Here is a 27,069-nt window from a genome sequence, read left to right as displayed (position 1 = left end):
GTTCATTGAAGCATTTTTCACAGTAGCCAAGACATGGAAACCACCAAAAAACCCTTCAATAGATGACTCAATAAAGAAGATCTGGTACATATATACTATGGAATACTACTCAGCCATAAGAAATGATGACATCGGATCATTTACAACAACATGGATACTTGATAACACTGTACTGAGTGAAATAAGTAAATCATAAAAAACTAAGAACTATATGATTCCATACATAGGTGGGACATAAAAATGAGACTCAGAGACTTCTGCTCTTCAGAGTTCTCTGACCCAAAGATTCCCCACATGGTGCTAAAAACACAAGACCTAGACACAGAAGCATCTGCTTCAAGTGCCCTCTCCCCAGGGAGGTTTCTTGCCCCTTTTCATCTTCCATGCTGCAGTCTCTGGAATGTCTACTAGATGGGACTTCTCCTCTCATGCAATCTTGTCCCTGCACTGCCCAGTAAAGCTGTTACTGCCTCTAGTGATTCTGTCTCTTTTGATCACCTCTTAAATACATAAACTCCCCATGCTTTCCATTAAGATTAACTTATAAGCCTTTATTAATTTACTTTATGTTTTAACAACTTTACTTGGGATATAACTTGCATACCCTAACAAAATTGCATTTTAATTGTGCAATTCAGAGATTGTCAGTAAATGTTTGGCACTGTGCAACCATCAGCACAATCTACTTTTAGAACATTTTCATCCCTCCAAAAAGAAATATATGGCCATTTGCAGTCACTTCTTATTCCCACTATTAGCCCCAAGCAAATAATAATTTACTTTTTTCTCTATAGACTTGTTTACATATTTTACATCACATTTTATTTAGAAAATTAGCAGATATTGACCCAAATGACTCCATTTTTATTATATAGTTACTTCAGTTATGTTCAAATTAACTTTGAAAAAATGAATAAAGACTAAATATGTTGTTAGATACATGTAAAAAAGACATAATTTTATAATTAGTTATTAGGGTATGGGTTTTGCAATAAAACAGAGCTGGATTCTATTTAAATTCCATAGAAACAGAGACTATGTCAGTATCTTTAGCAGTATGACCCCAATATTTAGCAGAGTACCCTGGTATATAGTAGATTCTCAGTGAATGTTAGAAGGTAAAAAATAAATAAGTAGAGTGATGTCAGAGAAATGGCACAGTGAGGAGGGCTCCTGATAACTCTCCCCAAAATTTCAACAAGTTTGACAACTAGAGACAGAAAAATAATCCCAGGAGCATCTGAAATACACAAACACTGAACAAAGGTACAATTGGGCAAAAAGGTGGCTAACTATATATATAATTGACCCTGAAAGAAATTAGATGGAGAATAGAACACCACTTTTCTCACTGACCCAAGCAAGGGCTGCTTTCACTTGGAATTGCGACAAAGTGAGGGCTGGGGGCATAGAAAGAGCTGGGCTAGAGAAGAGACGTTCAAACCAAAGAGATTGTATGCCTGCGGTGGCTCAACCCTCACGAGTTAACACCGGTGGCGAACCCCAGCAGAGGTGTGAGAGTAGTTGCCTTGTTTACTCACAAAATCATGGTTGGTGAGTGTGGACAGTGTGCAAATGGTTCCTCCTAGTGCCCTGGGCATAGGCACCTGCATTCCCAAAAAGAGGGGCAAGGTCGAAGACTGTCAGCAGTAGCTTTCCGTGTGAGATGTGAACAGAGTCTTGTTGTAATCCCTGCTTCCTGAACAACAGTGCACAGGGAATGCAAAAAAGCCAACTTCCCTATGCCCGGACCTCTCCAGGTGGATGGGGCACCTCTGCCAGCCATATAGGCTAACAAAACACATCCCCAGGGAAAAAAATAAGGAAGTGCTAGGGGGAGGGGCATGCAGGTGGCTTGTAGACAGTCTCTGGAGCAAATCCGTGGATCCAATTGCTATAATTAGCTTAACCTGCAGTCTTCTTACTGTCCAGCTGGTTTACACTGGCAGCAGCTCTGGCTGACAAGGTCTTCTTTCTCAGGTCAGAGATCTAAGAGAACCCAATAGAGAGACCTGATATTTTTAGGGCTGTTTGTCTGCTCGCAGTAGCTGGGGCAACTTCATGCCAACTGATATAGGGTGAAAAACACATTCCTACATAATAGACCTCAGAGACCACTGCAGAAGTTGGGCAGGCTAAGCTGTAGGCTTTTTTTTTTTTTTTTTTTTTTTTTTTTTTTGCATTTTTCTAAAGCTGGAAACAGGGAGAGACAGTCAGACAGACTCCCGCATGCGCCCGACCGGGATCCACCCGGCACGCCCACCATGGGGCGACGCTCTGCCCATCCTGGGCGTCGCCATATTGCGACCAGAGCCACTCTAGCACCTGGGGCAGAGGCCAAGGAGCCATCCCCAGCGCCCGGGCCATCTTTGCTCCAATGGAGCCTTGGCTACGGGAGGGGAAGAGAGAGACAGAGAGGAAAGCGCGGCGGAGGGGTGGAGAAGCAAATGGGCGCTTCTCCTGTGTGCCCTGGCCGGGAATCGAACCCGGGTCCTCCGCACGCTAGGCCGACACTCTACCACTGAGCCAACCGGCCAGGGCTAGCTGTAGGCTTTTTAACAAAGGAAAAGCCTGGAGAGAGTAATCCCATGAAACACTAAGGCAAATTTAACTAGATATACCTGGGGAACCTTAAAAAGGAACCTGAACAGAAGTCAACTCGTCCCCCTACCTGCTTAACCTGGTGGCTCTGGTCGAAAGAGCTTTCATACTCAGGGCTGTGCTCTAAAAGGAGGGACTTGGTAGCTTTTAAGACCTCTTGTTCTGCAGACAGTGACTAGAGCATCTTCCTGCCAGCCAATACAGGTTAAAAGTACAAAATGCCTGGGGAGAGTGGTCCCACAGAGTGCTGAGGCATACTAGACATGCCTGGAGGCTCATAGAAAGATACCTTGAGAGCAATTGGCTTTCTTCCCTACCTGATTACACTGGCATCTCTGGCTGGCAAAGCCTTACACAGAGGCCTGCATTGAGTGGAGATAGAATAGAGATTTGCCAGCTCTTAGGGCCTCTTACTCTCCAGACAGTGGCAGGGGAAACTTCACAACTGGATCACCAGATTGCAGGTTCAGGAAGGAAAGACTTGGAGACAGGTTCTAGGAAAATGGACTCTCCAATTGTTGGAGCCTACAAACGCTAAAAAACCTCAACTACCAACAAGACTGAGGCCTAGTATATGTCATTGCCATAGAGACACATCATCTACAAATCTCTACCTAAGTGTACCACAAGGGCAGAACCTGGGTACAGTGCCACCAACCAGGAAGAGAAAAAAGAAGAAAAAAGTAAGAAGATAACATCTCAAAATCAAGAATAATCCACAGTCTTTATAACCTTTTCCACTTTTTTTTGTTCCTTTCATTTTTTATCTTTGTTTTTTTTTTCTTCCACCTTGGTCCTTTTATCTTCATTTCATTTTATTCTTTTCACTTCATTTTGAACTTCATTACTTATAGGTGTTACATTTCCCATTCATTTTTTTTCTTTTCTTTTTTCTTTCGCTCTATGAGGGTTACACAACAAAAACCTTAACTCTCTCCCTTTTCCCTTTTTCTTTTTTCTCCCTCTCTCTTGGTTTCTTCTTTTCTTTTCTACTTTTCCTTTCATTTGACTCTCACTCACAAATTATTTTATATTGAATTCAAATTTTTCTTTGTGGCATTTTGTGTGCTTTTTACTTTGCATTTTAACTCAAAAGCATTCCTCCCAACACCAGCTTTCCATTCTATGTAGTATTTGTTCTATTTAATAAAATAGTATATTTTGCCTTTATTTTGTTTTCTTCTTCTCCTTTTCACTATATCTATCATTCAACCATCATTTACAAGCAAATTATTTTATTATTGGTCCAAATTTGTTCCTTGTAGGTTTTTGTGGTTCCTTACCTTGTTTTTTGCCCCTTGGTCACTTCTCCCCAATTCAGGCCCTCCAGTTTAGGTAGTTTTTGTTCCATTTAACACAATATAATACTCAGTTTTTCACAGTATTTTCTCAAAAAAAATAATATATTTTTTACTTTTTTATTTATTGCTATTTTTATTCTTAATCAATTCTTATTAGTGTTAATAAAAAAACTACAATAAGACGCCATTAAAGAAAAGAAAGTCAAATATCATGGATACAAAAGACAGAGATCTAGCACAGATAGATGAGAAAAAATTATAAAAAGTTTTAATAGATTGGAAACCTTGGAGTTAAATGACAAAAAATTTAAAATAGAAATCCTAAAAGTACTCAGAGATATACAAGAAAACACAGAAAGACAATTTAGGGAGCTCAAAAACCAACACAATGAACTAAAAGCATATATAACCAAGAAAATTGAAACTATGAAAACAAATCAAACAGATGAAAAACTCAATTTACGACTGAAAAACAAGGTAACATGGTTAGCAAATAAAACAAGACAGATAGAAGAAAGAATTAGTGACATAGAAGAGAGGCCACTAGAGGCAAAACAGAGAGAAAAGGAAACTCACAAATTAAAAAAATAACAATAAAGCCCTACAGGAATTGTCTGACTCCATCAAAAAGAGCAACATAAGAATAATAGGTATATCAGAAGGAAAAAAGAGAAAAAATGGAATGGAGAACATATTCAAACAAATAATAAATGAGAACTTCCCAAGCCTATGGAAAGAACTAAAGTCTCAAATTCAAGAAGCAAACAGAATACCAAATTACCTTAACCCCAAAAAACCTACTTCAAGTCACATCATAATAAAATTGGTACAAACCATTGACAAAAAAAAAAAATTCTCAAGGCAGCCAAGGAAAAAAAGAATACAACATATAAAGGAAGGTGTATTAAAATATCATCATATTTCCCAGCAGAAATTCTACAAGCTAGAAGAGAAAGGAAATACAATATTTAAGGATTTTAAAGAGAGGAATGTACAGCCAAAAATACTATTCCTATCAAAGCTATCCTTCAAATATGAAGGAGAAATTAAAACATTTACAAATACAAAAAAAATGAGAAAATTTATCACAATAAAAAAACGCACTTCAGGAAGTATGAAAGGTGATTTTCCAACCAGATACAAAGAACAAAACAGAGCAAAACCACAAGTAGAAGCTCCATCAAAAACACAATAAAATCAAATTTAAACTGTGACAAAAAAAAAAAAAAGAGGAGAGGACAAAATTAACATTAATAAAAAAGGAAGGAGTGCAGAAGCACTCATGAGATAGTATACTACAATGAACATGGTAGATACCACCACAGAAGCACATGACTTCAAAAAATAAGTAACAAAGGAAAGAATTATGGATTACAACCTGCCGCGGACCAGCGCGGCTCCTAATAATGGTGCAGAATTAAGGAAACACACTTGTCAAAACAAAACCGATGGGACCAGGAGGACTCCTCAAACTGCATGGCAGTATCTGAGTACCTCACAGCCCCAGTTTGCTATATTATATAGACCTATGCAAATCAAGGACCCTGATACAAAGTTGCACATCAAAAGCTAAGACAGGAACTCTCCCAAGGCAGAAACAGGATACATTAGTGAAATTTACAAACATCTGAAACAAACAAAGAGTCAGAGGAAGGGCATGTATATTGCTTCCTGCAACCCAAGGAAAGAAGTGGAATGGGTGCAAATACTCAGCATCAAAGCCAAATATGGAGATGGAGCAGGGAGAACTTAGCCCCCTGCCAAGCCTCGAATCTATAATGGCTTTTTGCCATTAACGGTCCACAACATATCCCCCTTTTCTTTTTAATTTATGTGCCGAGATTTGCACTCATCTGATTTTCTAATTTGGAGGCAGACAGAAAAAATACAGAACAAACACAAAATTAGTATAGCCAATGCTAACAGATACCCAAAATAAGTATAATAATACATCACAGTGATTAAAGCCTTTAAGCAAACTCTTTAAGCTAATACAACAAGAATCTATAAAAGAGTAATGTCCTTAAAGTGTTCACCAAGTCCAAGTTGGCACCAACACCATTCCAAATCTCTGCAAGTGCAACCCAACCCCAGTTCAGTCTATCAAAAACTGTCACAGGAGCAGGAGTCCAGGAAAAGTCCACATTCAGGAGAAGTCCTCATGGCACTGGAATTGCCGTCACACTTCCACACTCTGCAGTTAGCGTCAAAGTCCCAATGACCACTGCTCCCAGCTGGCAATGACCCAGGTAGACTGGAAAAGCCATCTGCAGCACTCATGAAGACGGAGCTTCCGTTTTCTTTAAACTGGAAAAATGAACCCAGGGGTCCTATACTGGAGCTTTACAGCCATGGGGTGGTGAGGAGAACCTTGGGATACACTAAGCTGGGTGGCAGAGGTAAATTTGTAAGTTGGCAAAAAAAAGGAAAAAAAGAGCTCTGAATTAGGAGTAGGTCCTAACCTAAAATATGAGTGAGGCATTGAGGTAGGAAGAATAAAGGAAAACTATATATTAAACAAAGCAGCAGAAAACAGGACTATCAATACCCACAACAGAGAAACTGCAGTATTTGTAATGATTTTATGTGATGCACCAAATCATAATAAAATTAAATTTTATCCAATAATAGTAAGATATTTTACTGTTACCAAGGGCATTCAAGTAAACTTTTAAATTTAGAATCCATTGAGGGTGAGACTTTTGAAATTTTGTCAAAACAGCTATACAGAGTAATAAATGAAAACAATTTAAAATCCAAAGTTGTTGCACTAACAGCTGATAATACAAATACAAATTTTGGTGGGTGAAGATGCAAAGGGGTGAGTAATATGTATGTAAATTTACAAGAGTTACTCCAAAAGTAAATACTAGGAATAGGTTGTAATCTATATATAAATATTTTATCAAATGCAATCAACACAGCATCTTGTGCCATGCCAATTGATATAGAAGTAATAATAACTACAATTTATTTGCATTTTAGTCATTTTACTGTTTGTGTTGCTACCTTAAAACAATTTTGTGAAGCAAATGTTGAATACAAAAAACTTTTAAGATAATCCAAAGTTAGATGGCTTGCTCTAACACCTGCTATAGAGCATGTTCTACAATTATTTGAGCCTCTCCGTTCATAATTTTTAAGTTTAGACAAATGTCTTAAAATCCTGGAATTATTTTTCAATAACAAAATATCTGAGCTATTAATGTATTTTGTACATTATCAAGCATCTATGTTTTACAAAATAATTCAAAAGATTGAAGGAGAACACATTTCAGCTACGGAAGTTAGTCTTATTTTGAATGAGTTGATCCTTCAATATAAATCTCTTTTTGAAGAAAAAATTATTCCTTTAATTATTAAAAAATTATCAGACTTATAGGAGTCAAATTAGGGCATCACAGAAAAGTTCATCAAAGAAGTGAAGAATTTTTGCCAGACATGTTTTCAATATATCAAAGAATGTCTGAAACAAACATCATGGGAAACAACAATTTTCAATGGTGTTTTTATTTACATTATTGCAAATATATTAGACAGGTATTGAATCTTGTCTTGAGATTTATCTAAAGAAATGCCAGATATCAAAATAGATGACAGTTGTCTCTTTGAAGAAATTAGAAGACTGAATGTATATTTAAATTCTGAAAAATTAATGCAATGGAAAAATGAACATGTCAAAATTGATTTAAAAAATGGGAGAAAATATTCAGTCATTTCAAAAATGAACATATTCCATGTGAAAATTTATTTATTGTTGTTTAATTTACATTGTGCTGCCCTGGAACTAATGCAGCAGTTGAAAGAGTTTTTTCAGTTGTTAATGATTTTTGGACAAGTGAGAAATTGAGATTGAATGTTGATACTCTAGCTGTAGCACTTGCCATAAAATTCAATATGAAGGATATTCCTAGTTCAGATATTTCCAATATATTGTTACAAGATGATACATTGACAAAAATATTCATTCAATGGAAAACTACTTATTTAGATAATATTATCTAAATGAGTACTTTTTTCTTATAAATATTATTAAAAATTAATAGGCATATAAGCATAATTACAATATAAAATATTGCAAATGTTTTTATTATGCATTTATCATATTATAGTGTATCATTATTGCAATGAATAAAATGTTTTTTTATTTATGATAATGTATATAAATAAGTAAATAAATAAACTCTATCTCAGCAACAAGCTTAACTATGATTTTGGGATGGCCAATTTGATTTACTGAGGTTATATTCCATTATCTAAAAATTGGAGACAATATATACCTCCTAGAGTTGTGAGGATTAACTAAAATAATGTATGGCAAGTGTCTGGCACACAGAGAAGAGAGTGAGGTTCTGAATGGTTTTGTTACCTGTACAATATTATACTGTATGTTAGTTTTAGAAAAAGGACTCAAACCCAGAAAAAAAAGCAACATGTGTATCTATAAAAATCTATGCTTCTTTCCCTCTGGGACAATTCTTCCAGAACATTCTCCCATCACTGTGAGGTGCAGTTTCCTAATTCTCTCAGCCACCACTATGAGGGGTAATTTTCCTGACCCCTGCCTTCCAATGTGTAAAATGGTTTTTCTTTGTTTATTTACTCACCTGTCTCAGGGAGCCCTCAATAAACAGGTAATGGCCTGATGCTTTCCAGCTTTGCAGTTCCTCTATTGTCTGTCCTAATTCAATGCAAACCTGCTTGGCCTCAACTACCAGCATTACAAATTCTAAATGTAAAAAACATAGTTTTCTTTTTTTTTTTTTTTCCTGTATTTTTCTGAAGCCGGAAATGGGGAGAGACAGTCAGACTCCTGCATGCGTCCGACCGGGATCCACCTGGCACGCAGGGGGCGATGCTCTGCCCACCAGGGGGCGATGCTCTGCCCACCAGGGGGCGATGCTCTGCCCTCTGGGGTGTCGCTCTGTTGTGACCAGAGCCACTCTAGCGCCTGGGGCAGAGGCCGAGGAGCCATCCCCAGCGCCCGGGCCATCTTTGCTCCAGTGGAGCCTCAGCTGCGGGAGGGGAAGAGAGAGACAGAGAGGAAGGAGAGGGGGAGGGGTGGAGAAGCAGATGGGTGCTTCTCCTGTGTGCCCTGGCCAGGAATCGAACCCGGGACTTCTGCACACCAGGCTGACGCTCTACCACTGAGCCAACCAGCCAGGGCCAAAAACATAGTTTTCACCCTTGAACTTAAAACAAGTTGCCTTGCATTCATGTTAAGTGACTTGAGGATTGTGATTTGAAGGCAATTTAAGTGTCAAATCAAATGGGCTCATTTAGTGTGCAACTAGTAAACAATTCATGTTGGACATTCATTAAAAGAACCAGAACCATGTTGAGTTTGGCATTATTTAATTATTTACTTATTTAATTATTTATTTATGAGAGACAGAGTCAGAGAGACAGAGAGAAGGGCAGATAGGGACAGACAGGCAAGAAGGGAGAGAGATGAGAAGCATCAGTTCTTCATTGTGTTGCCTTAGTTGTGTTTTCATTGCTTTGTCATATGTGCCTTGACCAGGGAGGTCCAGCAGAGTGATATACCCCTTGCTCAGGCTAGTAACCTTGGACTCAAGCCCATAACCTTGGGCTTCAAGCCAGTGATCTTTGGGCTCAAGCCAGCAACCATGTGATCATGTCTATGATTCCAGGCTCAAGCCAGTGACCACGTGCTTTAGCTGGTGAGTCTGTACTCAAGCCAGCAACCTTGGGGTTTCAAACCTAAATTCTCTTCATCCTAGGCCAACACTCTATCTACGTCACCACAACCTGATAAGGCAGGTTTGGCATATTTTAAAATGACATCCTCTTGTGTTATCAAGTGGAAAGAAAGCAAAGAAATGTCACCAACAGAATCTTAAGTAGATAGCTTATTGGCTTCTAATTTATCAAGCTAAAATTTCTGCCCACTGACTTCTCCAATTATGATAAAATGAAAGAATTTTGAAGTAATTGCACCTTTAAATGTGATTGTATTTATATTTAAAAATTAAGAAGTGGAAAAATTCACAGAAAAATTGTCTTTGGAAACAAAGCAAACATTACCACTATTACGTGACGTTCAGAAAACCACTTTATTCTGTGAACATTAGTTTTCTACCCTATGAATTAAAGTGATGATGTCTCCTTTTCAGATTTATGAGAATTAAAAGGGCCCCTGGATGTAAATGCCTAACAGAAGGCCTGTCACAAAGGAGTTGTATATTAAATGTTAGTTCTCATGACTCTTTCTGAGAGGTCATAACTGAAATCAGTTACAAAGTTAACTTACTTAAAAAGAAGTCTTTAACTTTCATCCATTGCTCAAAGCTCCAAAAGTTTAAGAACTACTACACTAGATTGAGAGTGTCAAAGTGAGAAAAAAAACTCTTGTTCATTTCTATATATGCAGTGCCACATTATTCTGAGACATAAATCAAGCATTCTTCCTGTAACCAGATGCTATTCATATATTTTGTAGCAGACTGTTTGTATGATTATTTAAAGAGGATTGATTTTGCATCTATTATGATCTATTCTAGATGCAAATTATAGAGACAGCATAAATAATAATAATAAATCAATCTTTATTGAACTTTTTATGTGTCTTAGGGATTGGGAAAAATATTTTATAATTATTAATTTAATTAATCACCAAGTAATCTCAATTTTCTTATATGAGAAAGTAAAGAACAGAGAAGTTAAAATATTTTCTTATTGTTGTTATAAATCAGTAAGTGATGGAGCTGAACTATGAACCAAGAAGTTTGATTAAAAGATACTCATGCTATAGATTAAATAAGTCTAAGAAACATTTCTATCATGAAGAAGCTTATCATCAACTTACTTGGAGTTTTGAAATGATGTATTCTGGGAAATTTGGACTTAATGCAAGTGGTGTGACCCTAAATAAATTCAACACTCTAAGCCAGTTTCTTCATATATTTTAAAACTCTGGCAAGAATGTAAAATTTTGCAACCACTTTAAAAAACAACCTGGCAGTTTCTAAAAAGTTAAATACAAAATTACCATAAAACTTAAAAATTATTCTCCTAGATGTACACCCAAAAGAAATAAAAAATATATGTTCATGCAAAAACATATACATTAATGCTCACAGAAACATTATTTATAATTAAAAATTGGAAACAACCCAAATGTCCAACATCTATACAATGGAATATTATTCAGCAATAAAAAGTAATAACCTGATTGATATTTGAGCTCTGCCAGACTGTCTTCTAAAATTGCTAAATCCAGAACATGAATATATTGCTAATGCTGCTTCAGCACTCACATTTCCATACAATTGTAAAATAAAATCAAATGTGGTCTCATGAGTAATGTCAATTTGCTGTCAATAAAACCATAGTTATAATGAAGAGAAAAAGTACAAACAAACTCATGCAAAAAGAAATTATTAAATTTATGATTCAAAGTGAAATTACAGATATTTTAAGTTAAGGCTTATATCCATGTGATAGAAATTAAAATATTGCAACATTCATGAATCTCAGAGCTATATAAAATTTTTTATATGCCACCATTTTATTTTTAATTCTCACTTTTGTCAGTGTTCTATGCTCTCAAACTAAAAATTTAAAAAGAGACTAAAGAAGAGATAGTTAAGTGTATCAAAATACTACCAAGTACTAAAAATTGAACATTATAATCCTGAATGAGAAATTTTAATAAAAGTGAATTGATAATCATCTTTAAGTATATGAGGGAAAGTTACTTGTAATTATTTTGCTTTAAAAGAGATGTTCAGGAGATCCAAGATGATGTTGGAGTAGGCAGACATTCCAATTGCCTCCTCCAAGGAAGAAACTGGAGTTATAACTATATTTAAGAACAATAATCCTGAAAAACCAACTCACAACTAAATGAAGAGGAGTCTCATAATCAAGGGTTTACAGAAGAAGCCACATGAAGACAGGTAGGAAGGATGCAAAAAGGGTTTCCTCTACTCTTACGAGTCACAGCTGAAGTTCCAGAGAGACATTTTAGCTGTGAGGGAGGTTAAACCTGAGAAGTATGAGTCCAGAGCCCCAGATCCCTAAACCTAGAGCATCAGAGCCTAGAAAAAGTGCTTGCCAAAGGAGACAAGAGTTCTAAAAAATGTAAGCATCCTTTTAGAGAGCCAACAGAGAAAATCTTGTTCATAGCCACTTATTCTGGACTGCAACAGAAGGAAGGCTAGAGTTGGAAAAGAAAGTGGGAGATTGGCTTGACCAGACGCAGTCGATAGAACATTGAACTGAAATGCGGAGGACCCAGTTCAAAACCACGAGGTTGCCAGCTTGAGCATGGGCTCACCTGGTTTGAGTAAGGTTTACCAGCTTGAGCCCAAAGTTGCTGGCTTGAGCCAGGGGTCACTCAGTCTACTGTAACCGTCCAGTCAAGTCATATATGAGAAAGTAATCAACGAACAACTAAGGTACCACAATGAAGAATTGATTCTTCTTATCCCTCTGCCTTCTTGTCTGTCTGTCCCTCTCTCTGTCTGTGTCACAACAAAATAAATAAAAGAAAGTGAGAGATGGTGGCCCCTGGTATAGACATGGTGGGGGAAGAACCAACAAGACCTCTGTACTGAATTACTCTCCAATATCACAGTCACCATTTTTCTCTGGTAGAGCAATCCCCTTTGTGAAGCATCTGCCTGGGGGAAAACAAATGTCCCACCCTCAGGAATCTCTGTTTTTCCACCCTGCAAAGATTGGGTTCTGCTGAGAAGTAAGCAGCCTTACCTAGGAAGAAAGGGGCTGAAAGACTCAGGGAATGACTGTGACTCAGTTGTCTGGCATTGAAGTCAGAGTTATACACACACTTTCAAAATATGATTTGTGCCTCTGCATCATGGAAGATTATGTAGAAACTGTTCAAAATGTTGGCAGACCAAATCTCTGGATTTCAAAGGCCACTCACACAGGATTACTAGTGCCCAAATCCCACTGAGTTCTCAGAAAAAAATTAGAACAAACTGATACCTGGGTCCCTAGGTTGAGAGCCACACCTACTACTTTTTTTGATGCCTGATTAGGCCCAACCTCTCTACCAGAGATTTTTTTTTCCAGTGGCTGAGCCTAATAGTCAACAGACCAAAGCAGCAGACAAAGTCTTTTGCTGACTTAACCTTGTCTTGGTGCCAGTCAAAACGAGCAGAGGAGTGCAACTTTGTCCTTCCATGTGCACTTAAGCCCAGCAGAAGCAGCCACAAACTCTGAATTGCTTATAGTTCTAAAAAGGTTTCTGAAGGTCAGTCATAGGCAGTGTCTTACCCTGGTCTTTACCAGATTTCCTTTTAAGAGGCCCAGAACCAGTTCAGCCAGTGACCAGCTATAGGCAAAATGAGAACAGGATCTAAGTAGCATTACAAGTAGTATATCCAAATGAGAGATTATCAGGCACCAAACCCAGCTGTGGTGAATTCTACTTTCTGTGTTCAGCACCTAGATAGCAGCTCACATGTATTAGATGAGGTAGAGTCTCACAGCCAGCTAGCCCAAGTCCCAGAAACCCTGCCCTGCTGGGCTAAGTTTTATTGGTGAAAGAGCAAGAGGCTTAGAGGTCAAACATTTAAAGTGTAAGTTCTTTGGAGCCTATTGTTTGGATCATTTAAGAGATTAGACACCTACTGAGGGAAAGGCTACAATCAAATCCAGTGAAATTCTCTCTCAAGTATCCTGCCTGGGACTAGGGGCTCCTCCTCTGAAAGAATGTTTGAAAGAAGGAACTGTGAGCCCCAACCAACTTGAATCTGCTGCTCACTTCTCTGGGGAAAAATAAAATTAGAGTATCCAGCAGAGCCTGAGGTATTAGATTCTGGAGTATAGGCCACTTTCCTTATACTAATATTCTAACCAAGAGACCACCCCAAGTAGGGAGCTCACTAATGTTGTTATCCCATCCTCAGTTGCCTTAAGCCACCAAGCTTGCAACTTGTGAAGAGTTTGAAGAGGTGTGGTCACTTTGAGCCCACTCTGCAGTCTTTCTACAAAAGATACTGCAGAAAGACCAGAGAGTGGCAAGAGGAAGTAGATCTGCTAGAAAGTGGTGGCAAATTTTAAGGAACATGAGACCTTTTACAGAGGAACTGTCAATTCTAAACAGGGCAAACTTCACACTTACACACAAGTTGGCTCCTCCTATACACACTCAGACACATAAACCATAGACATAGCCATCAAATAGAATAGCTCCAGACAGGTAGCCTATAGTGGGTTGCAAACAATATGTGACATGAATGCATACCCAAATAACACCCAAATGACCCAGCACCAACACAACCAATAGTAGGTATGAGGCCCCATGAATGCTAGATGCAACTAGCCACACAAGTGGCACTTTCAAATGGGAGTTAAGCAGGCACCAGGCCCTGACTGGAATAACTGTTATACATCCCAGAGGACAGACACTGCACAGTGACTAAAATATATGACCAAAGATGATCTTAGAGCCAGCCAGCCTAAACAGTTAACTCCTCTCACAAAATGGTCAACAGCATTCAAAACTTACATATAACAAGAGTGTAAATATATCCCTCAAGAAATATTCCTAGAGCAAGGGGCTCAGGTGGCCTGGATGTTAGTACCACTGAGCTCATCTTTTTTATAAATTATAAATTCAGTGAGAGGAGGGGAGGTAGAGAGACAGACTCTAGCATGTACCCTGCATTAGATCCACCCAGCAAGCCCACTAGTGGGTGATGCTCAGTCTATCTGGGGCACTGCTCCATTGTTCAGCAACTGAATTCTCTTCAGTGCCTGAGTCAGAGGCCATGGAGCCATCCTTGGTGTCTGGGGTCAACTTGTTCCAATCAATCTATGGCTGCAGGAAGTGAAAAGAAAAAGAGAGAAGCTAGGAGAGGGTTAATAAGCAGATGTTGATTCTCCTGTGTGCCTTGACCAAGCATCAAATCTGAGACAGCCATAAACTGGGCTGACACTCTGCCACTGAGCCAACTGGTCAGGGCTCCATCATCCTGATAAAGACATCACAAAAAATCTAGAAGCCAGAGAAGAGCTACCTAACACATAGAGAAAAAAGGGCAGAAAAAATATGCCCCAAATGAATCAACAAGAGAAATCCCCAAAAACATAATTACATGAAACTGAAACAACCAAACTACCAGACACAGAGTTTAAAATAATGGTTATTGGGATATTCAAGGATCATAAAGTAAGAATGGATATCATTGAGAACTTAAACAAAGAGTGAGCATTAAACAAACAAAACATTAAAACTATAAAAAATAACCATTCAGAAATGACAATAAAATATCTGAAATGAACACTGCTCTAGAAGGATTCAAAAGCAGGTTGAATGAAGTGGAGATGAAATCAGTGATTTAGAAGACAAGATAAATGTAAGTACAGAAGCAGAGCAGGAAAAAGAAAAGAAGCTCAAGAAAGGTCAGAAATGTCTAAGAAACATCTAAGACAATATTGAGTGAAATAATATCTGCATCATAGCAGTTCTGAAGAAGAGAACAAACAAGGGCTAGATAACTTGTTTGAAGAATGCTTAGGTAAAAATATCCTTAACCTGATGAAGAAAAAAGTCATATAACTTCAAGAAGCACAGAGAATCCCATTAAAGATGAACCCAAAGAGTCTCACAACAAAACACATCATAATTAAAATGCCAAAGATAAAAGGCAAAGAAAGAATCTTAAAAGCTGTAAAAAGAAAAGCAATTAGTTATTTATAAAGAAGCCCCCCATAAGGGTGACATCTTACTTCTCAACAGAACACTTCAGGTCAGAGGGAATTGCTAAGAAATATTTAAAGAGATAAAAAATAAATACCTTCAGCCAAGACTATTCTATCCAGCAAAGCTATCATTTACTAATGAAGTGGAAACAATGAGCTTCCCAGGCAAATAAAAAATAAAGTATTTAATTACCACTAAGCCAGTCATGTAAGAAATGTTAAAGGGCCTGCTATAAGAAGAGAAAAGAAAAAATAAAATAAGGAAAAAAAAGAATATAAGTTTCAAAAATACAATGTTAATAAATAAGTACATATAATAATAACCTTAAATGAAAAAGAATAAATGTTTCAGTAAAAAAACAACAACATAGGCTAGCTGAATGGATAAGAGACCATGACTCATATATATGCATTTTACAACAGACCAGCCTCAGAACAGAAGATATACATAGACTAAAAGTGAGGGGATGGAAAAAAACATTCCAGGCAAATAGAAATTTTTAAAAAATGTGAGAATATTTCTGACAAAATAGTCTAATAGTCTTCAGAAAATAAGCTACAGTAAGAGACAAAGAAGGTCATTATTTAATGATAAAAGAAGCACTTCACCAAAAGGATAAAATCATTGTAAATTATTATGCACCCAATATAGGAATACCTAAATACATAAAGCAGATTTTGATGAACATAAAGGGAGCAATTGACACCAATATAGTAAAAGTATGGGATTTTAACACACCTTTGACATCAATGGGTAGATCCTCCAAAGAGAAAATCAACAAAAAACAGTGATCTTAAATGATACATTAAATTTTATTGATATTTTCAGAATATCTTACCCCAAAGCAGCAGAATATACATTTTTTGCAAGTGTACATGAAACATTTTCTAGACTAGACAACATGTTAGTACATAATATTAGTTTCAATAAATTCAAAATGATGGAAATTATATCAAGCATCTCCTCTGACCAAAATGGTATAAAATTGGAAATTAACAATAGAAAAACTGAAAATCATTTAAACACTTGGAGTCTAAACACTATGTTATTAAATAATGAATGGGTTAACAATAAGATCAAGAAAGAAATAAAAAATATTCTTGAGACAAATAAAAGTGAACATATAATAACTAAAAAATTATGGGACACAGCAAAAGTAGTCCTGAGTGGAAAGTTCATAGAATTAAAGGCATACCTCAAGAAGCAAAATTTCTCAAATAAACAATCAAACCTTGCACCTAAGAGAACTGGAAAAAGGAAAAAAATTTCAGAATAGGCAAAAGAAAGTAAATAATAAATATCAGAGTAGAAATAAATGTTATAGAACCTAAAATAACAATATAAAAGATCAACAAAAGAAAGGATGTGGTTATTTGAAAAGTTAAACAAGATAGAAAAACCTTTAACCATATTCATCAAGACAAAAAAGAGAGAAGAACCAAATAAATAAAATTGGAACTAAAAGAGAAGTAACAGGTAACAACATAGAAATAAAAAGAATTTTGAGAAAATACTATGAAGAAGTATATGCCAAAAATTTGTACAAGATAGGGGAAATAGATAAATTTCTAGAAACATAACAATCTTCCAAAACTCAATCTAGAAAAATGAGAAAACTTCAGCTGACCAATTATAACAAATGAAATTAAAACAGTAATAAAAAAAAACCCAGCAAACAAAAGTCCTGGACCAGATTGACTTACAGGTGAAAATTACCAAACATTCAAAGAAGAAACAATTTCTATACTTTTCAAACTGTTCCAAAAATTCAAAAGGAGAGAAAATTTTTAAGCTCATTTTACCATGCATGCAGAATCCTATTTCCAAAACTAGGTAAAAGCATTACAAAGGAAAAAAAAAATGATAGGCCAATATTTTTGATGAATACAGATGCTAAAATTTTCAACAAAATATGAGGAAACCACATCTAGGAATACATTAAAAAGATAATACATAATGACTAAATGGGATTTATTTCAGGGAGGCAAGGTTGATACTATATTTTCAAATCAACAAACATCATTTGGCCCTGGCCAGTTTGCTCAGTGGATAGAAAGTCAGCCTGGCATATGGATGTCCTAGGTTTGATTCCCAGTCAACACACACAAGAGAAGCAACTATCTAATTCTCTTCCATTCCCTCTCCCTTTTCACTTTCCCTCCTCTCCTTCAGCCAGCAGTTCTATTGGTTTGAGCATTGGCCACAGACACTGAAGTTAGCCCAGTTGGTCCAAGTGCATCAGTATCGGGTGCTAAAGATAGCTCAGTTGATTTGAGCATCGGCTCCATACAAGGGTTGACAGGTGGGTGCAGAAATCTGTCTCACTATCTCTCCTCCTTTTCCAAACCACCCCAAACCCCGCATTTATCACCTGAACAAAATGGAGGATAAAAAACAACATGACCACCTGACTAAGCAAGGGTGCAGTGGATAAGCCTCAGGCTGGGACTTAGAGTCCCCAGGTTAAAACCCCATCATCACCAGATTGAGCATGGTCTCATTCGACTTGAGTGGGGGCTCACCAGCTTGAGTGCGAGGTCACTGGCTTGAGCATGAGATTATAGACATGATCCTATGGTTGCTGGTTTGAGCTCAAGGTCACTGGCTTGAAGTCCAAAGTTGCTTTCTTGAATCCAAGGTTGTTGGCTTGAGCAAAGGGCCACTAGTTCTGCTGTAGCCTCCAGGTCAAGGCACATATGAGAAAGCAATCAATGAACAACTAAAGAGACTAAGGAGCTGCAACAAATAATAATGCTTCTCATCTCTCTCCCTTCTTGCTTGTCTGTCCCTATCTGTCCCTCTCTCTGTCTCTTTCTTTCTGTCTCTATCACACACACAAACTCACACACACACACACACACACACACACACACACACAACCCTACATGACCATATCACTAGGAGGAAAAACATTTGATAAAATCCAGCAACATTTGTAATCAAAACTCTCAGCAAGGTAGAAATAGAGAGAACATACCTCAACATAATAAAGGCCATATATGATAAACCAATGCCAATATCACACTCAATGAGCAAAAATTAAATGCAACCCCCTTAAAATAAGGAACAAGACAAGGGTGATTCTTTTAATCACTCTTATTCAACATAATACTGAAAGTTATAGCCACAACAATCACAAAGAAAGAAGAAATAAAGGCATTCAAAATGGAAACAAAGAAGTAAAACAGGCATTCAATGCTGATGACATAATATTGCCCATAGAAAACCCTAAAGTCTCTACCAAAACCTATTAGACTTGATAAATGAATTAGGCAAAGTGGCAGGATATAAAATTAATATTAAAAAATCAGTGGCATTTTTATAAACCAATAATGAACTGTCAGAAAGAGAAATTTAAAAAACAATCTTATTTACTATTGCAACAACAACAAAATATAAAGTACCTAGAAATAAACTTAATCAAGAAGATAAAAAAGTTGAACTCAGAAAATTATAAGACATTGAAAAAAGAAATCAAGGAAGGCATGACAAGACAGTGGGGCAGTGGATAAAGCATCAGACTTGGACCCACAGAATTCAAGTTCAAAACCCCAAGGTCCCCAGCTTGAGCACAGGTTCATCCAACTTGAAAGTGGGCTCACCAGCTTGAGCATAGGGTTACTGGCTTGAACACAAAATCATAGACATGACCTCATGGTCACTGACTTGAGCACAAAGGTCACTGGCTTGAGCCCAAAGTTGCTGTCTTGAGAAAGGGCTCACTCACTCAGCTGCAGCCCCCAGTCAAGGCACATATGATAAAGCAATCAACGTAGAGCAATCACCAAACAACCAAAATGCTGCAATAAAAAATTGATGCTTCTCATCTCTCTCCTTCCTGACTGTCTGTATCTATCTCTCCCTCTCTCTAACTTTCTCTGTCTGTAAAAAAATAAATAAATCAAAGATATAAACAAGTGAAAGCATATATCATATTGATAAATAAGAATAATTAACATCATTAAAATATCCATACTACCCAAAATAATTTATAGATTCAATGCAATTCCTTGTAAAATACCAATGGCATATTTCATAGATCTAGATCTAACATTCCAAAAATGTATACGAAACCAAAATAGAACCCAAATATCTTCAGCAATCTTTAAAATGAAGAACAAAGTTGAAGGTATCACACATTCCGATATCAAGCCATACTACAAGGCAATTGTAATAAAAACAGCCTTGTAATGGCATAACAACAGGCATACAGAATAATAGAACAGAAGAGAGAAACTAGAAATAAACCAATGCCTTTACAGTCAATTAATATTTCACAAAGGAGACAAGAGTGCGAAATGGAGTAAAGATTGTCTCTTTAATAAATGGTGTTGGGGAAATTGAACAGGTACCAGGAAGACAAACAATCCAATTAAAAAATTAATGAAGAACTTGAATAGACATTTTCCTAAAGAGGGTGTATAGATGGTCCATAAGCACATGAATAAATGCTCTTTGTTACTAATCATCAGAGAATTGTATATTAAAACCAAAATGAGATATCATTTCATACCTTCCAGAATGAATTTCAATAACAAATCAACAAACAAGTTTTTTCTAGAGAAAAGAAGAATGGTAGTAGCAGGTACCCCACAACTGACTCTCCACAGTCATTCTCTCCCCTTAGAGATGGAGGTGTTCTGCATCTGATCCACTGGTCTGTTGACATGTGGAGAGGAACACACTGAAACCTGAAACCACCATTACTAGAGCCATAAAACTGCAAAGCCTAAAGCTACAAAGCCAAAAAAGTGAAACTGTAAAGCTCTCACAACATGTTCTACCTACCAATGTTATTGAGGCCTTCCACATATCAGCATAAATTTGCACAGGAATTTCACACAGCCAAAATTTGTACTGCAGTGACACCTACTAGAAAAAAAAAGTAACCTCTGACTGAAAAAATAAAAAAATTATATATTTCTTCCTTTTCTTATTTTTTTCTTTCCTTGTTCTTCTTTTTCTTTCCTCATTTTATTATCCTTAATTTTTATATTTTTTATTTTTATTTTTGCTGAGTATTTTATTTCAGATAATTTTTCTTATATTCCTCATTTTATTCCCCTTTCTTTTGCTTTTTTCCTTTTTCTCATATAAATTTTATTTTTCCTTAAATTTTTATATTTGTTACTTTTATTTTTTGAGATGTTTCATTTGTTTTTTATTTTATTTGTTTCCTTTTTATTTTCAGATCTGTCTCTTTATTTTTGGAAGTCTTTTTCTACTTATTTTTAAAATATTTATTTTTTCAATTATTATTATTGTTCATTTTGTAGTTGTTCCTTGTTAGATTTCTTAACAATACCTATCTCAAATGAAATTTAAAAAAATACCAAGCATGCACAAGACAGATACTTCAGATAGATAATGAACAATCTCTAGAAAAAAAAATTTTCAATACATGGAAAACTTGGAGTTAAAGGACAGAAAATTCAAAATTTAAGTTCTAAAACTACTTAATGAGATGTGAGAAAACAGTGATAGGCAATTTAATGAGCTTAACAAACAAATTAATGAACAAATTACATCATCAAGGAGACCAAAACATTAATAAAGAACCAAACAGAAAAAAAAGCACTCAGTACATTAACTAAATAATGAGGTAGCAAGTTTAGCCAATAAAACAGCCTGGATAGAGCAGAGAATCAGTTACATTAAGGACAGGAAACTAAAGATACTATAGAGAGAAGAAGAGACTCACAAATTAAATAAAATGAGAGAGCTCTACCAGATTGGCTGACTCTATCAGAAAGAACAAGCTTGCAAACCTGTGGAGGAGTTGGTTAGGTGAGGCTTATCTGAGCCCACACTACAGATTTTTCTATAGAAGACTTTGTTGGAAGACCAGGCAGCTACAAGAGAAGGTGAAGCAGCTGAAAAGTGGAGGTACAACATACAGAGCTTGGGGCTTTTACGTAGCTGCTGTCATCTCTAAGCAAAAGGAAGCTGATTTTTATACACAGGTTGGCACTTTCCACACTACCCAGGCAGAGAAAACGCTAACACAAACAGCACAAAGAGCAGTATCTGCAGACAGGTACCCCTAAGCAAGTTGAAAACTATGACTGATGTCAACCCAAGACAATTTAGAACTAACACAACTGTTAATGAGTGGCAGCCAGCATGAACCCTAGACTTGGTCAGCTACACAAGCAGCACACCCAAAGAAGGAGTCTAGCAGGCACCAGACACTGTGGAGAATAAATATGCCCAACATTGCACAGTGTGTAATACACATGATCAATGTTGACCTTTAGCCAGCCTGAAGAGATAATCATACACATGAAAGAACCAGCTACATTCAATACTCACATACAACAGGAAAGAAAATAGTACCCCGAACAAGCATTCCTAGAGCAAGGAAAACAAGTAGCCTGGAGGTCAGTATCAAATGGCCATCTTCTTTATAAAGACACCACAAAAATTTCAAAGACAGACAATGCAAACTAATACACACAAAAAAATGGGCAAAGAAATGTGACTCAAATGAACCAACAAGAAAAATTCCCAGAAAAAATTAAATGAAATGGAAATAACCAAACTACTAGACACAGAGTTTAAAATAATTATTTTTAGAATGCTCAAGTATCTTAGAGCAACAGTGGATGATCATAATGAGAATGTAAATAAAAAGATAAAAAGCATCAAAAAACCCATAAACATCATAAAAAAGAACAAGTAAAATTGATAAATACAATATCAGAAATGAAGACTGCACTAGAAGGAATCAACAGCAGGCTAGAGAAAGCAGAAGATTGAATCAATGATATAAAAGACAAGATAAACAGAAGCACAGAAGCTGAGAAGCAAAATGAAAACAGGCACAAAAAGACTGAGGAACTCTAAGAGACCCCTGTGCCAACATGAAGAGAAAAAACATCCACATCATAAAAGTTCCTGAAGAAGAGAACAAACAAGGGATAGAGAACATGTTTGAAGAAATCATAGCTAAAGATTTTTCTAAAATGATATAGGAAATTATCACACAAGATCAAGAAGCATGAGAGTCCCACTAAAAAGAAATTCAAGAACTACACCAAGACACCTCATTATTAAAATGCCAAAGTTAAGAGAAAAAGAAAGAATACTACAACTTGTAAGAAAAAGAAAGTTAATTACCTACAGAGGAACCCCCATAAGGATGATATCCAATTTGTCAACAGACACTTGAGGCTAGAAGAGATTGGAAAGAAATATTCAAAGTGATGTAAAACAAAAATTTAAAACCAAGATTTCTTTATCCAGCAAGGCTTTTATTTAAAAGTGAAAGAAAAATAAAAAACTTCCCAGACAAAAAAAAAATAAAAACAAACAAAAAAAAACACCTCAAGGAATTCATTACAAACAAACAAGTATTTCAAGAAATGTTAAGGGGCATGCTATAAAAAGCCGAAAGGAAAAAAAAAAAAAAGATATCAATATAAAGAGAATGGTAGATTTAAAGAATAAAATGGCAATAATTATGTACATATTAATAACAACCTTAAATGTAAATAGATTAAATGCTTCAATCAAAAGACATAGGGTAGCTGCATAAATAAGAAAACACGACCCATGTGTTTGCTATCTAAAAACAATCCACCTTAGAACAAACAGTACACACAGAATAAAAGTAAAGGGACAGAAAAATTATTTCATGAAAATGGAAATGAAAAAATTGCTGGGAAGCAATACTAAAATGTGACAAAATAGCCTTTAAAACAAAGGATATATATAGTAAGGGATAAAGAAAGTCACTAAATAATGATAAAGGGAACAATCCAACAGTAAGATATAACCATTGTAAATATTTATGTGCCTAATATAAGAGCACCTAAATATACAAAGCAGATTTTGATTGACATAAAGATCAAGACCCATAGCAGTATTAAAATAGTAGAAAATTTATTACCCCACTAACATCAATGGACAGATCCTCCAGACAGAAAGTTAACAAACAGCAGCCTTAACTGACACACTAGATCAACTCGATTTAATTGATATCTTTAGAACCTTTCACCCCAAAGCAGCAGAATATACTTGTTTTTCAATGACTCATGGTACACTCTCTAGGATTGACCACATGTTAGGACACAAAACAAATCTCAATTAATTTAAGAAGATAAAAATCATATCAGGCATCAGTTCTCATCATAATGGCAAAAAACAAGAAATGGGGACGTCACGGAAATGGCGCCGTGAGCAGCGCGACCGACAGATCTCCCCAAAATCACAACAAATTTATCAACTAGAAACAGGAAAATTTATCCTCGGAGCATTCCGGAGTTCCACACAAACTGAAAGCGAAAGGACTGTTATCATTTGAATCTGAGAGACGAGGGTGTGGAGGAAGCTACCGCAGGGACGTTCATTCAAGCCGCGAGGAAGTGCGCCTGTGGTGAGTCAGCCCACACTCGGGAGCCGCGAGCAGCAGCCGCGAGCAGCAGCCACGAGCAGCCGCAGGCGCACGCCCGGTTTGATTGCAGAGCGAGCACCGCCCACACTCCGGAGCGGCGAGCAGCCGCTGGTGCGCCCGGTCCGATTGCAGACCGAGCACCGCTAACGTTCCCAGCGGCCCGCGCACTGCGAGTGAGAGTCGCCAGCCACCGGTGCCCGGAGCACCCCATTCGCGCGTGTACCCTGGGCATTCCACGCGCCCAGAGCGCCCTGCTGGCCCGCACACCCAGGGTGCCCCATCATCCTGCGCCCACCCGGTGCGCCCCAGCCGCCAGCAGCGGGGGGGAGCGGGAGAGGCCCCAGGGCGGTATTCCCTACTTGGGAGATTCTCTCCGTGGGCGGGGCACCTCACCCAGCCATTCAAGCTAACAATCAAGCATTGGGGGAGGGGCGAGCGCAGGCAGCCTGAAATACCTTCGGGAGCACAGCTGCGACCCAATCACTGAAATTAGCTTAACCCGTGAAATCTGCGCACCCTCGGTTCTAATTGATAAGATCTCTCTCAGTTCAGCGACCCAAGACAAGAGGCATGATATTTTTTAGTGCCTCTCGCTAAAGGGGCGGGGGCAACTTCTGATTGATAGAGCCTCCATATTCAGGGATAAACGCTAACAAGAAGGACTTGGCAGATAATAAGATCTATACTACACTAGTCGCAAGCAGAGACTAGTGCCTCTTCTTCCCAGCCGAAACAGGCTACAAAGTGTGGAAAGCCTGGGTTGAGAGGTCCAACGGAATGCTAGGCGCTGAACAGTCACCTTGACAACAATTGACTCCCACCCCCGCCTGATTACACTGGAGGCCCTGACTGCCAGAGCCTTTCCCAAAGCCTTGCACTGAGTGGGGATAGAGTGGGGATTTCCCAGCTCTTTGAGCCTCTTACTCCCCAGGCAGAAGCAGTTGCAGCCTTATAGCTGGATCACCAGGCTGCTAATTCAGGAAGGGGGAACTAGGAGAGAGAATCCAGGAAAGCAAACTCTCTCATCGTTGGACCCTGCAAACGCCAACAAGCCTTGACTACCAGCAAGACTAAAGCCAATTATATGACATTGCCATAGAATCCCATCAACTGCAAATCCCTACCTAAGTGTGACACAGGGGCAGAGCCTGGGGTAGAGTCACCGACCAGGAAGAGGGAGAGAAAAGAAAAAGGAAGAAGTTAACATCCTAAAATCAAGAAAAATCCACAGACTTTACAACTTGTTCCACTAATTTTTTGTTGTTGTTGTTGTTTGTTTCTTCTATCTTATTGCCTTTATTTCCTCCACCTCAGTCCTTCTATTCTCTGCCCATCTTATGCTTCCCTTTTCTTGAACTACACTACCCATAAGTGTTACATTTTATTTCTCTTCTTCATCCTCACCCTCCTTTAAGGTTATACTCCAAAACACTTAACTCTCACTCTCTCCTCTTTTGTTTTATTTTGTTTTGCTTTATCTTGTTTTTTTCTCTTCCTTTTTTATTTCTTCCTTCGTTTTTCTCTTTTTCTTAGTTTTTCCTTTCTATTTGTTTTTTCCTTTCTCGTTTTACTTTCATCCCATTTAATCCTCAATCACGAACAAATTAGTTAATTTGGGACTAAAGGCTTTTTTTGGCTTTATTTTTCTTTTTCGCTTTTGTTTTTGTTTTTTTTTCTTGTTTGTTTATTTTTGTGGCATTTTGGGTTCTCCCAACCCAAGGTCTCCATTGTATTTAGTCTTCGCTCCACTTAATACAACAGATTTTTACTTATCATTTTTATTTTTTTCTTCTTTATTATTCTTTTTTTTGTCCTTTTTTCTGGTTCCCTCTTATCCCTCTCATTATATCTCTTAGTTGACCATCACTCACAAGCAAATCATCTTATGCTTGTCTAAGATTTTCTTCCTTTTTTTTTTTGCATTTAGTAGGTCCCTACTCCCCTTTTTTTGCCCCTTGAACTCTTCACCCCAAATCAGGCCCTCCATTATAGGCATGATATTTACCTGAGGAGGGGAGAGGAGGGAAAGAGAAGAAAGAAAAAAAAGGGGGAAATAATAAATTATTACTGTTTTTTTTTGTGGGGTGTTTTACCCTTTTTTTTTTTTTTTTTTTTTTACTTTTTACTCTTTATTAATTCTAATTAGTGCTATCAACAAGACCACCCTCAGATGCCAATAAGAAAGAGGAAATCGAATATTATGGATACAAAAGAAAGAGAGGTAACACAAATAGATGTGGAAAAATCTATGGAGAAAAGACTTAACATATTGGAAGCCTTGGAGCTAAATGACAGAGAATTTAAAATAGAAATCTTAAAAATACTCAGAGATATACAAGAAAACACAGAAAGGCAATATAGGGAGATCAGAAAACAACTCAATGAACACAAAGAATATATTACCAAGGAAATTGAAACTATAAAAACAAATCAAACAGAAATGAAAAACTCAATTCACGAGATGAAAAACGAGGTAACAAGCTTAGCTAGCAGAACAGCCCAGATTGAAGATAGGATCAGTGAAATAGAAGACAAACAACTTGAGGCACAACAGAGAGAAGAAGAAAGAAACTCAAAAATAATAAAAAACAAGAAAGCCCTACAGGAATTGTCTGACTCCATCAGAAAGAATAACATAAGAATAATAGGTATATCAGAGGGAGAAGAGAAAGAAAATGGAATGGAGAATATACTCAAACAAATAATAGATGAGAACTTCCCAAGCCTGTGGAAAGAACTAAAGCCTCAAATTCAAGAAGCAAACAGAACACCGAGTTTTCTTAACCACAACAAACCCACTCCAAGGCACATCATAATAAAGATGACACAAACCAATGACAAAGAAAAAATTCTCAAGGCAGCCAGGGAAAAGAAGAGTACAACATATAAAGGAAGGCCTATTAGATTATCATCAGATTTCTCAGCAGAAACTCTACAAGCTAGAAGAGAGTGGACTCCAATATTTAAAGCCCTGAAAGAGAGGAACTTTCAGCCATGAATACTATACCCATCAAAGCTATCCTTCAAGTATGAAGGAGATATAAAAACATTCACAAATTCAGAAAAGATGA

This window comes from Saccopteryx leptura, chromosome X (assembly GCF_036850995.1).
Source record: "Saccopteryx leptura isolate mSacLep1 chromosome X, mSacLep1_pri_phased_curated, whole genome shotgun sequence".
Lineage (NCBI taxonomy): Eukaryota > Metazoa > Chordata > Mammalia > Chiroptera > Emballonuridae > Saccopteryx > Saccopteryx leptura.
The sequence above is the reverse complement of the archived record's forward strand: the minus strand, read 5'-3'. Positions refer to the sequence as shown.